General features: G+C 38.5%; 1 protein-coding gene across 1 annotated transcript in view; it reads right to left on the bottom strand.

Moving 5' to 3' along the window:
• Positions 1 to 10302, bottom strand: part of TTLL7 (tubulin tyrosine ligase like 7) — a 140655-nt gene extending 130353 nt beyond the window's left edge. Inside the window, exon 1 of the mRNA XM_040627103.1 lies at positions 10170 to 10302. The gene's annotated coding sequence lies outside the window, so the exon portion shown is untranslated. The remainder of the gene's footprint in view (positions 1 to 10169) is intronic.
• Positions 10303 to 14192: the final 3890 nt, after the last annotated feature.

The following is a 14192-nucleotide window of genomic DNA, read 5'->3' as shown; positions in this document are numbered from 1 at the left end:
TCTTATTTGGCACAATACTAGAATTTCTAGCACTTGCAATAAGGCAAGAAAAACAATTAAAGATTCATTTTAATTTTAACAGACTGGAAAAAAAGAAAGTGTCTTGGTCTGCAGATGATAAAGAAAAAAAAAATTCTCAAAGAATTGACAGTCCTAGATCCAAAATATGACTTCAGTAAGGTTTCAGTATACAAGATCAATATACAAAAACCAACTGCATTTCTATATATTGACCAAAAAAAAAAAAAAAAGGAAACAAATTTAAAATGAATGTCATTTACAGTTGCTCCAAACAAAATGAAATAATTAGGTGTAATTCTAACAAAGGGACGCTTAGGTGGCTCAGACAGCTAAGCATCTGCCTTTAGTTCAGGTCCTGATCCCAGGTGCCTGGAACTGAGTCTCACATCAGGCTCCTTGCTCAGCAGGGAGCCTGCTTCTCCCTCTGCCTGCCTCTCTCCCTATTTGTGCTCGCTTGCTCTCTCTCTCTCTGACAAACAAATAGGTAAAATCTTTAAAAAAAAAAATCTAACAAAACACGGGTAATATCTGTATAATGAAAATTATAAATTGCTAATAAAAGAAATCAAGGAAGACCTAAATCCTGAAGACATTCCATGTTTACAGACTGTAAAAATGAACATAGTAAAGATGTCAATTCTCCCTAAATTTATGTATAGTTTTTTTTTTTTAAGATTTTATTTATTTATTTGACAGAGATAGAGACAGCCAGCGAGAGAGGGAACACAAGCAGGGGAGTGGGAGAGGAAGAAGCAGGCTCCCAGCGGAGGAGCCTGATGTGGGGCTCCATCCCATAATGCCAGGATCACGCCCTGAGCCGAAGGCAGATGCTTAACCACTGTGCCACCCAGGCGCCCCTATGTATAGGTTTAACACAATTCCTATTAACATATGGGTAAATTATAGCAAGTAAATTCCTACACTGGACATTTTAAAAAGTGACTCCCCCCAAAAAAAATTTCTTTCAAAATTCAGTTTAATTTGTTAAATAATTATACTAGTCATCATAATTACATAGTCTCAAAAATAATCATATGGACTTTAAAGAATAAAGTGGGAAAGAATTAATAAACAGCAACTTGAAACAATTCTGTCAATACGTTTTTAAAATGCCAAAAGTAACCAATGTTACATAGACAACAAAAGCAAAAATAGAAAAATGGGACTATATTAAACAATTTTTTTTTTGGTACATCAAAGGACACAATCAGTAGAGTGCAAAGGCAACCTATGGAGCAGGAGAATATCATATATCTGATAAGAGGTTAATATCCAGAATATACAAAGAACTCCAACAACTCAAAAACAAAAAAAATCCAACAACCAGATTTTTAAAATAGGCCAAGAACCTAAGTAGACATTTCTCCAAAGATGATATACAAACAGCCAACAGGCACATGAAAAGATGCTCAATAGCACTAATCATCAGAGAAATGCAAATCAAAACCACAATGAGATATCACCTCATACCCCTTAGGATGACTACAACAGATCAATCAATCAATCAATAACCGGTGTTGATGAGGGTGTGGCAAAATTAGAACACTTACACACTGTTGGGAATGTAAAATAGTGCAACCACTATAGAAAACGGTATGAAAGTTTCTCAAAAAATTAAAAATAGAACTACCATGTGATCCAGTAATCTCACTTCTGGATATACATCTAAAAGAATTGAAAGAAGGATCTCAGAGAGATATTTACACACCTATGTTCATAGCAGCACTATTTTCAGTAGCAAAGAGGTGAAAGCAACCCCAAATGCCCACTGACAGATGAATGGATAAACAAAATGTGGTCTACATATACAATGGAACATTAAGCTTTAAAACAGAAGGTGATCCTCACATATACTACAAAATGGATGAACCTTTAGGACATTACATTCAGTGAAATAAATCAATCACAAAAAGACAAATACTATATGATTTCATTTGTATGAAGTACCTAAAGTAGTAAAATTCATAGAAACAGAAAATAAAATGGTGGTTACCAGGGGTTTGGGGAGGGGGAAAGGAAAGTTGTTTAATGAGTAAAGAATTTCAGCTTTGTAAGATGAGAAAGTTCTGAAGATCTATTTCACAACAATGTAAATATATTTAACACTATCAACTGTACTTAAAAATGGTTAACATGGTAAATTTTATGTCATGTGTTTTTTATCACAATAAGAAATTATATAAAACTAATACTAAATATTAAGTGGAAGAAAAAGTTGCATTTGTGGAATGCCTACAAAATGTCAGAAATCACCCAAATAAATACATAAATCACAATATTTTCATACTACTCTGAAAAAGTTATTACTTTTTTCTTCTAGAAAGCATGATAATCACTTTCATAATATCATAATATGTTCAGTTCTATCAAAGACAGGAAAACTACTGGACCATTAGGTAATTGGAGATCTAAATATACATATTCATAGATATTGCTAAGTATATTTGCTTAATTTTATTCTCAGTAGAAGCTACATTTTAGGGATGCCTGGGTGGCTCAGTCAGTTAAGCATCTGCCTTTGGCCCAGGTCATGATCGCAGGGTCCTAGGATCCAGTCCCACATGGAGACTCCTTGCTCCGCGCGGAGCCTGCTTCTCTGTCTGCCACTCCCCCTGCTTCCTCTGCTTGTACTCTCTCTCTCTCTCTCTCTGACAAATAAATAAAATCTTTAAAAAAAAAAAAAGAAGAAGAAGAAGAAGAAGAAGCTACACTTTAGGAACCTTACTTCATATTCATATTTATTCTGGTTCCTTATGGGTTCTAAAAACAAAATTCACAGATACATTCTCAAGCATGTTATTGAAGTAAATATGCTATACTATAACCAATGAGGAACACATTTAACTTTTAATTCCTTAGTTAAGGATGAAAATAGCTATTACATATTCTATGCCCAAGATAAATTTTTAAAAGAGAAAATGCCTCCTATTCTGAAATGACAGCCCCCTCACATATGGAGCAGTAAACTTTTCTTTCTTCCTGAAATACTCATTTGGCACTGATTTTTGACAAGTGAAAATGCTTTTCCACATACAAAGAGTCCACTTGATTTTAAGAAGCACTGATCACCCCCCTTTCAAACTTTCCTTAATATTTAAGATGTCTACTTTCCTTTAATTTTTGTAGCAAGTTGCAGAAATAACTTGTTTCGATTTTCCAAAAATAATGGGTTGAAATGTGTGTGCTGACCAAGGGAGACACTGATGTAGACTAAATGTACATGTCAGAGATTTTAAAGAGTATTCAATGGGGGCACCTGAGCAGCTTAGTTGGTTAAGCTTCCGACTCTTGATCTCAACTCAAGTCTTGATCTCAGTGTCATGAGTTCAAGCCCTGCATTGGGCTCCACACCCAGTGTGGAGCCTACTAAAAAATATAAATAAATTAAATAAATAAATAAATGAATGAATGAATAAATAAATAGTCAATGAATTTGACAAGTTATTTTTTCCTCAAATATCCTAAAAGAAGTAAAATCATTAGGGGCGCCTGGGTGGCACAGTCATTAAGCGTCTGCCTTCAGCTCAGGGCGTGATCCCAGCATTCTGGGATGGAGCCCCACATCAGGCTCCTCCACTAGGAGTCTGCTTCTTCCTCTCCCACTCCCCCTGCTTGTGTTCCCTCTCTCGCTGGCTGTCTCTGTCAAATAAATAAATAAAATCTTTTAAAAAAAAAAAAGAAGTAAAATCATTAAAACTATCCATTAAATGAATAAAAATCATCCTTTTGTTTACATATAATAGTAAATACTAGCATCTATTTTCAAAATTAGTAGCTAAAGGGGCAGCTGTAGATCAAATTTTAATCCTACTACGATTGTGCATGCAAATTACACCTGTTTTTTTTCTCTCCCTTACTTGATTTTTTACATTGTTGAACTGAAGAAACAATATTTAATATTCTAGATTGAGACATGCTAAGTAACTAAATATTATCATTTTGCATGTGATCAAACCTAAAGCTAAATGAAAATGCCCCCATTTGGTTTCATGTAAATTAAGCTGATTATAGAAAGTATCCAATTTCTATCGTTCCTCTCCATAAAGTAGCTAGCTCATATTTGTTGGGTAACTGCAGACTGACTGATTCTAAATATAAATCGAGTTGTGTGCTAAAATTATTGTCCTGATTTTTTAAGCAATCACTATAAGTATCACACATGGTTACAGATTTTATTAAGTACCTTGAAAAAATAGTTTAAATAATAACAACAAAATTACACGTGAAAATTTTCCCATCAAATTAAATCCATAGTTGCTAACTTCTCCTACCAATACTCCACACGTATGGCCATCCATATAATAAAACCAGTCAAACCTAGTATTAGGACTACATCAATTAAAGCAGATTTTACACAAACAAGTTTTAAGTGGGGTCACTTCTCTCACAAAAGAAAGAGGATACTACCTTAAAAGAGAGGTATACCTAAGCAGCTCTAAAATTCTAATCCAACAAAAAGCCTCAAAATAATCTTGAAGCTGCTGTCTGGATTACTGCTGATCCATCTTCCAAATCTATGAATGCTCAATTTACTTTAAAAAGTCCATTTCATGAAAATACACCAATGGAGGAGAAAGGAGAATTTATTTAAAAATAAGCTAATACCATCGTGTTGAATTAGATCTGACACAGGCCAGACTTTGCAAAGTAGTGGGTAAAAGAGATAGAAATGCTCAAAATAATCCTTTATCAAACATAATGTTCTATTTCACATGGCTAAGCAGAAGAACAAAATAATATAGAGCTTGGAAACTCAAGAGCCACAACACAATTTTTAAAAAATCAAACAATGTGGATGTTTCAGCGTACCCAGTGAACCAAGAATATCATCAATTTCAAAAGTAAGGTATTCTCAGACCTTTGGGTCAGACTCGGAGAAGACCCAGTGGTCACTTTGACCACCTAACTCTAAACCTTCAAACGAGGCAAAGGAACATAGGCCAACTAGTCACTTGCAAGTGAAAAGTTAAGGAAAAAAAGAGTAAAACAGCTTTATCACTCACCTTCCCAGAGCCCAAACAATCCCAACACCTTGGCTTTGTCAACTACTATATGTACTATGGGCAGGAGTGTGTAAACGAATCAATGTCAAATGGGAATTAACAGAAATAAGGGTAGTGGAGAAAAATAGGCAAGCCTATTTAAACTTGTTTTTTATCTTTAAGTTAACCCTAGGGAAATTGTTGGCTAGGCCCAGTTCAACTTTGACAGATAATGCCTAAGACTAATGGAAATAAATTTACCACTTTCTAAGAGCTTAAGGAAACTGTTTTAAATAATAGGTCTCAACTAAGCACAGGACAAATTCTTCCTCAATGTCCAGCTTCCACCAGAAATCATCTGTCAGGTCCTAAAAAGCGGGGGCTACTTTGGATTTGTAAAGTTGATGCTTCAGTTTTCACATTCTTTCAGGTCTCCCAAGACTAATGGCACATTATAAAAACCTGCCTATGCTCCCTACTTGTGCCCTCAAGACACGTTCATATCCCAGTGACTCCCCTTCTGCTGCTGGTCCTGAGACACTTAATGGCCTTCCTGCCTCAATGGCTTCTGAAATTCCAAGTAGGATGGGGATGGGACCCAGAGGAAGCACAGGTGAGAGACTGGGGGAATAAGAAACTCAGCCAAAGCAAAGAGGTAGCGTCACTCCTCCCTACAACTGGCAGGGTAAGGGAGGCATAGCCTCTCTCCTCCTTGAGGGGAATTTACGTTAGTGGAGGATTACTGGAAACAAGGGGAAGGTGGAGGGTTACTGGAAACAAGGGGAAGGAAGCATCTGATTGCTCAGGGGAAATGCTGGGAATGTTCTGTCTCTCTCAATGGCCACTGTTCTCAGAAGCTGTCTCTAGTAATGCACAAGGGAGGGGGGGCAGAAGCCGTCAATGTCCACCACACTCTCTTGTACCTTGTGACCAGGGCTTCTGCTAAGAACTGGAAGGAGGTCTGAAATTCCCACCCTCACCTATGTAGAGTCTCTAAATTAGAGTGCATGAGTAAGTTCATATACTTTGCATTGCCAGGATACTAAAGCTGGAGACCTAGGAATCTGATACAGGAGGGCGGAAGAAGTTGAAATTAGAAAGAGATAAGGGTGGGGGTAGACACCTGAAGGGAGGATGGAGGGGAGGAAATTGAGGTCCACAAATACAATGCTAAAACCAGAACGTTGTCCATCATATATTCCCTTCTCTGACTATAAAATCTTGCCAACTCTCACCAAACATGCTCTCCAGCTTCATTTACATCTTCTCTCCTCAGGCCCCAATTGTCTGCCTTCCTCCTACTGCCCGTGATTTTTTTTAATTGAAGTACAGTTGACATACAACATTACATTAATTTCAGGTGTAAAACACAGTGATTTGACAATGCTATCCGTTATGCAATGCTCACCACTACACCAAATAAGTGTAGTTACCATCTGCACCATACAAAGTCATTATAATATTGACTATATTCTCTATGTTGTACTTTTCATCCCCATGCCTTATTTATTTTATAACTGGAAGTCTGTACCTCTTAATCCCCTTCATCTATTTTGCCCAGTAGCCATGATTTAAATAGTTTTTCTAATCAAAAAGAGGAGATTGTGTGAAAAAGTGTAATCTGAGGAACCACAAATAGGAGGGAGTGTTAGTAATTAATAATATGCCAATATCTTATAATTAATTTGTAATGTCCAGAGAACATGCAGAATCCAGTAGAGTTTCTTGCATAAAATAGTCAAATTACACATCATTAGAAAAAATAATTGTAACTGTGTGGTGATGGATATTAACTAGACTTAGTGTGGCGATCATTTGCAATATATATAAATATTAAATCATTATGTTACACCTGAAACTAATATAATGTTATATGTCAATTATATCTCAATTTAAAAAAAAAACTGAACTAAGATTTCATGCTTTTTAACCCAGAAATTTCATTTCTGAGGCTCTGTAGTAAGAAACCAATTTCCAAAATAAAGAAAAAAGTTTATGAACAAAGATGTTCATCACAGCATTAGTTATTATCATCAAAAATATAGCAACACTGAGGAATGGTTAAGAAATTATCATACATCTACCTAATGGAAAATTATGTAGATATTTTAAAAGTTCACTTTCCAGTTGTAACTAAATGAAAACTAATGTTTTAAAATTTAAAGTAAAAACATTTTAAAAAGTAATATATATATCATGATTAAAACTATGTGCAGAAAAAAGAGTGGAAGAAAATATCAAAATCACATCAAAATATTAATAGTGGTTGTCCTTAGTTAGTACAAGTATGGTGATTTTTTTTCCTTTTTATATTCTTATAGTTTCCAAATTGTTCATAATTCTATAATGGAAAGGGAAGGCTTTTAAAAAGGCAAGCTTCTTTGAAAGAGGAAAAATGTTACTTTCATAGAAAACTCCTTCTGGGTTCAGTTGACAATCCTTTTAATCTAAGTACCCAGGAACTATAGCATTTTCTGGAAGGACACTTAGAACAAGGAATATGTAGAATGTGAGCAAGACCAGGTGAAGAGAAACTCGGCCTGCTTAGTAACCTATACTACTAGTACCCTATGACTACCAGACGAGGAGCAGATTCCACTGCCTGATAAGCAAGGTTCTTCACAATTTGTCACTGTTTCTTCAAACAGTATATGAGCACTTAGCTGAACCTCCTTGTCTGGCTTTGTCTTTTCCTATTCAAATCCTTCCCATCTGGCAGAGTGATTTAATTCACTTCCATCCATGAGGAGTTTCCTCATTCTCTTATGAAACCAGCCTCTACCATTTCTCCTTCCTAGGATGTTGATATAGCATTTATAGCACCACCTTTTCCTGTATTAGGCCAATTCTAATTACTTTCTTAATTACTCATGTGTAAGTAAATACCTCTCCAGCTAGACTTTAAGCTTCTTGAAGTCAAGAATTTGAATGGTCTGCAGACAGCAGTCATTCAACAAATACATACATATATACAGAAAGAGAGAGAGAAGAGTGAGCAAAGATGCAGTGCTAAAACCGGGTTGGTATTATATTCATACTTGGTGATGTTATCTAAATAAAATGTGTGTTGCCTCTGTTTTAAAATGTTCCCACTATCACTAGGATGTGCACTTTTCTTTTTTTTTTAAATAGAAGTGGGATCGTAGTTTTTCTTATTTATTCATACCAATTCTGCCATCCTCCGTGTAGTTAAACAGACTGGACTGCAAGTTGCCTCACCAAGGTTCAGGATATAGTCTACAGCCATATAAAGAACAAAAAGAAATGACCTCCTAGAAATCAAATTTAAGTCATCACATGATCCTACCTCTCTTATAGTCCTGTGTGAACAACATACATAAATTTGTTTTATGGCCTTATTTAGGCCATGAGCTTTAGCCTCTCAATATCCTCATTAATAATTCTCCAATGTAAATAGTTCAATATTTTAGAAATAACAGACTAAGATGATTATGTTCCTATCTGCCATCAAGTACTATTCCAGTACTTAGAGATAATGAGCATATGTACTATAGCAACCTGACTCCGGAGACAGCAACAAGAGTTTCACATCTTAAGAGAGAATGCATAAATCATAAATGAAAGCAAATCAAATGGCCAAGCAACAGACAAAGAAAAACCCAGCATCCGTTATTTTTTCAGAAAGAACACACAGGTCAATATAATTGTTGACTCTGAAGGGCAGAGCAAAAACAAATCAATGCAGTTTCCCACTATACAGAACTACATTTTGCACAACACACATATTTTTTGTAAGTCAACGCTTGTCCAAATTCCACTACTTACTAGCCATATGACCTTGAACCTTCTCTCTATTTCAGTTCCTTAGTCTGTAAAATGGAGTTACCACCTACTATGAAAATGAATCAAATAACATTATCAGTCTGGGTTTATCTGTCACCCTATCATGGGATGACACACCCCACAAAAACAGTTCAGTCACACACCCCATGAACTAGATGACTGGTCTTATTGCAAATGTTTCCATTAAGTTTAAAAAAAAAAAAAAAGATTTCCAGGTGTTTTGTTTTGTTTTGTTTTACTTTCCTAATTGATTTTTCCAACATTTGAGCATCCACCATGTATCACTGCCAAAAATGTGTCAAACATCTCCTGCTATGACCTAGCTCTCCTTTGCAGTGTTGTCCAGATATTATTTTTTGGCATGTGCTTTCTAAGAAAATTTTTTTAACTCGAAGCCCTTTCTTACTAAAAGAACAATAATTCCATACACAGTAAGTTTACAGGTTGTTGCTATTGTTTGCGATCACTCTTATGAAAATTAATTTTATGTTTAATACCGAACGGGCCATCTGTATGTACACTTACACTTGGACACACAACTAACTCTGTAATACAGTGGAAGATCCATGGGCTTTGGAGTCATGGAAACTTGTATTCAAATTCCTGTTCTGTGACCTTGAGCATGTAATTTAACTTCCAGGCTCCTCATGTTCCACCTTTGGTTCTGGGTTGTTGTTATGATTTAATGAAATAATATATCTAAAATAAGTGACTAGACTCTGGAAGTATTATTTCCTATCCCCCTTAAATCTTTTCTTCCTATACCAAGACCAAGCAACCGACTCTGAACACAAGACAACTTGGACACAGTATCTATTTCACACATTAGTGGGGGAATGCTATGCAATGAAAAACTGAGTGGACGATTGCTTAAATTAGGTATCCAATTGAGCAAGAAGTAAAGAAACTGACAGGTATAGACGAGGGCCCCATACTTCACTCGCATGTGGTAAAAAGACACTAATCTGACACACTTTAAAGACTGCACCGCACACTCACCGAGGTTTGTACCATGCTCTGGGAAAAGAACGGAATTACGGAACAAGCCAGCAGGGAGCCTCCTGGTTCACCCTACCCGACCCCGCCCGCCTGGATGGTACCTCTGAAGCCTAGAAACTGAGGTAAGAGCACAGCAACGGACCTCGTCCTCCCTCCCCCCACACCCTCCCCCACTCTGCCCAAATCTCTCTCGGGGCACGAATGGTGCTGAATCATTAGTCCTAACAGTAGCAGGTCCCGGTCCCGCTGCTCCCGTGGGAGCCAGTGTCCCTAGAGCAATGACCGTCCCTGGTGGGGGCCGATACCTCGGGGTGTGGGGGCAGTGAAAGGGGGTCGGGGAGGATCGGAGCAGCAGGTACTTACCGGCGTGAGGGAAGCCCAGCCCCTGTCCTCTCCTGCCCACTGCAGGCGGTCCCTCTGCCGCCCCTCCGCTTCCCGGTTTCCCGCAGGCGGTTGCTCCCGGGCCCGGCAGCCTGCGCTGGTGGTCCAATGCTCCCCTCCGCCCGCCCGCCGCCCTAAGCAGCCACGGCTCGGGGCTCGGGCGCTCCACCCGGAGCAGCTGGAGCAGCTGTCGCTGCCGAAGGGGGTGGCGGCTACCGAGGGCCAGACCATTCGTGGGCTGCGACCGGGGGTGCGCGACGTGCGGAGCGGGGCGGACGTGGAGGGCGCTGAGGACCGGCGACGGTTGGGAGGAACCAAGAACGAGGGGAATCCTCCGCTTCCCAGCAGCGCCGGGAGGGCTTGGGGGCAGAAGGGATCAACAGAGGAGCAGCTGCTCTCCCTGGCTGTTGACTGCACACAATTCCTTAGCTTTTCCAGGCACCCCCCCCTCCGGGTTTGCCTTGGTTCCGCTCAGGGCTCCTTTAGAACGCGGCAAACAGAAGACCTAGCAACGGGTGCGCCTGGGCGGTGTCCCCTCCCGGGGAGATGCGAAAGGGCGCTGGCCGGAGCCCTGCTTTCGTGCCACCTCTTCCCGCTCCACAGTGGGGCCCTACGGCGCCAGTTTCTGGTGCATATCTTACTCTAGACGTCTTACTACAAAATAGAGGAGGGCATCTGAGTCCTTGCAGGGGCTCCTCAGATCTTTTACCCAAGCATCTTTGTGGAGCAAAGAATTAAAAGGTATTTACGCCCAGCCTGAAAGTTAGAAAATAAAATTAAGTGGGCCCCCATCCTATAGGTGCTCTGTAGATACAGGAAAATAAGGGACGGTTTTGAATCACATAGTTATTGCTCCACAAATGTTGAACCACTGCAGTTGGAAAATGTACATTTAGGAAACCCTTCTAACAGTTCTATAAAAGATTATTAAAGAAATTCAAAAATATTTCAGGTTCACTGTTCACCATTTTAAAGATTAGTGCCTTGGGGGTGGGGAGGAAATCATATCCTTATATGAAATTAACTTTTATAGAACTGGAAAGAGAAGTTCCCGCCATGACATTCCTTACACTTTTGTGAAAGCACTTGTGTGGTCCCTGCCCCTTTCACAACCAGGCTTAAGCAAGTTCATTTCAGACCATGGTGAAGATGGAGACAAGTATATAGTTTTCCTTATAAAAAGAAAGAAAAGAGCAGAGCTGACAACTACCTTTAAAATTCAATTTAAGGGGACAAAAAAAAAAAAGACCTTACAAATACCTCAGTTTAAAAAAAAAAAAAGCCCTTCCACAGTTAAAAGCCATTTACTCTGAATTAAGGTTTTGTCCTTTTTTGAGTTAACATAATTTTTAACATAAATTGAGCACCTACTATGGACTGCACTGAGAGTGTTTCCAGTTTTATTCCTTCATTTATTCTAAAAACTCCTGTAAAATTGGTGATATCGCTGCTATTTTTAAAATAGACTGGGCTCAGAAAGTTTGTTATGCTGGGTTCACATCTCATAGTTAATGAGTGCCAGAACAAGCATTGCGATCTGGAGTTTTTGACTAGTGCCTTTCCACTAGAATGCTCCAGGAAACATACACTAAAGCCTTATCACATCCAAGACTGGCCCTTGAATGTGAGTTAATTTATCCTTCCTTTGTGAACACTAGGTTTCATGGTGGAGAAAGGGACATTTAAATATCTAACGTGGATGTCACCCTGAGGTTAGAAGTAAGGATCTGAAAGAGGAGGCTGTATTTCACCCAGAATTAACCTGGAAACATCAATTTAAAAAAAAAAAATGCATGGTTAGCAACGTGAGGGTGAAGAGGAATTCTCCACTACCTTTTAATCTTTTTTACATCATCATTTACCCTATATTGTGCTTTATACTACCCTTAAACTATGATTCTATATTACACTTTTCACTATTATTCTTCCCAGAAAGGAGCAAGAGTTTTTAAATGGACTTAATGTCATGGGTCCTCATACACTTTACCTGAATTTAAAGTAACAGGGCATTAATAACTCTCACATCATGTTAAGGAAACTTTTTGAGAAATAAGGAATAAAATTAAATGGTTACCCCACGTTGTGCCATTGTTACTATGTTAACTGTTATTGTAAATGTTCACACATCAGTACCATCAAAACAGAAATCCCTAGAGCTCCATGTTGCTGAGGAGCTGGGGTATAGATCCCTCGTGAGGCCAGGCAGCTGTGACTCAGGGCTGGGATGGCCTCAGCCTCAGAAATGTGTGATTCTTCTCTCTACATGCTGTTGTTTCACTTTCAAGGGAGACAAAAAAGGAATAGAACTGGAGTAGAAAAATGCCTTTCGAATTAGTATTCTCTCTTTGATTGACAGGGGTATAAGAAGGAAGCGTAAGGTCTCAGGTGGTTTACTTGACACCAAACTGGAATTTAGAACCTGGTTACCAGTGACATCTCCTGCCATCTGTATGTACAAGTTGAACTTCCTTCATATGTTTCTGAATGAAGAAGGAAGGGGATATTTTGTGCGGTGCCCTTGAGAAACTGTCAAAAGGAATAAAGGGAATAGTGGGCTGCCTGCATTTCCTCCTCTCCCACAGAGTCTTCAAATGCTTTTGAACCCATTGGGGAAAGAAGTGAAGGCCAGCAACTGAGGAATTATTTTCACAAATGACTTTGTGTGATTTCAGGTATAAGAAGTACTATTTTGGACCCTAGTGACACAGAGCTAGGGGAGAGGGCTCTTCTCTCACTCAATCTGCCATAGACTTCATGCAACCTTGCCACCAATAAGGAAGGGCTCTGCCAGTGAAGGCATATTCTCATAAAGAGCATTGGCAGCCGATACATGGTCAAGATAACTTGACTGGGAGCCCAGAGCAGTAGAGCATTAGTAGAATTGTTCCTGAGCACCTGGGAGACCCAGCTGAGGATTTCCCGTAATAAATGAGGGAGGTTGGGTGGGGGATGGTGATTGTTAAACTTAGATAATTATTAAACCTTATTTAGGCTACAGTATTAAAGTGAATTTATTTGTATCCACAAAACCAGCATGACCTGGGGACATTAAAATAATATTACTTTTAAAATGATATGAATAAGAGAGATAGAGAGAAAGAAAATAGGTAAAACTACAGTGTGAGCCACACCGTGTTGAACTTCAAGAGTATTAAATACCTGGGGTGCCTAGGTGGCTCAGTCAGTTAAGTATCAGACTCTTGATTTTGGCTCAGGTCATGATCTCAGGGTTGTGAGTTCAAGTCCTGTGTTCAGTACACATATGTACTGAAATCAATAAAATGTACTTCTCACTGTGGATTACTGTTTAAAAAAAAAGAAAGAATATTAAGTACCTACTATGTGTTGGCCACATACTAAGGCGTGTGGTGACATTAACAACCCAAGGTGCTCTTACTGAGAATATTTAATAGGGTTTTTTCTGTTTGCTTTTAGCTATCACTTTTTTAAATCATAGTACTTCTGAGGTAAGTACTATTATTATGTGGAAGTACTATTTTCATCCTCATTTTATAGGTGAAGAAACTGAGAATTACAACAAACAATTTGTCAAGGGTAACACAGCTAGAAAGTGGCAAAGCTGGATTTCAAACCCAAACCAATACACGACATTACTCTCCACATAACTTTACTGCCTCCTGCTACACAGAAAGCAAGGTGTACATTGTATTTTTCTCTACAATAGAAAATCTATTTTGTATCTGTTTTTTAAAATCTATTTTCAACTCTCACTCTTAAAAGGAAATGAGTCACTTCTCAAAGAGGATTTAAATGAGAGTCCGCCCAATGGAAACATTGGGTACCCTTTTCTAGGTTTCTGTGTTCAGAAAAGAAACCTTGAAACAAGAAGTGATCATTGCAGCATAGTTGGCCAGTGATTTCTAAATTCTTGCTACAGATTCTGATTCCAGGAACTCTTGGGTGAGACTTTGGAATCTATATTCTTACTAAGCACAACCATTTGACCAGTTTGACCACACCATACAAGACAAGCAGCATTGGGCT

Source organism: Ursus maritimus, unplaced genomic scaffold (genome assembly GCF_017311325.1).
Source record: "Ursus maritimus isolate PB19 unplaced genomic scaffold, ASM1731132v1 scaffold_12, whole genome shotgun sequence".
In the NCBI taxonomy this organism is placed as follows: Eukaryota; Metazoa; Chordata; class Mammalia; order Carnivora; family Ursidae; genus Ursus; species Ursus maritimus.
This window is presented reverse-complemented; position numbering and strand designations above follow the sequence as displayed.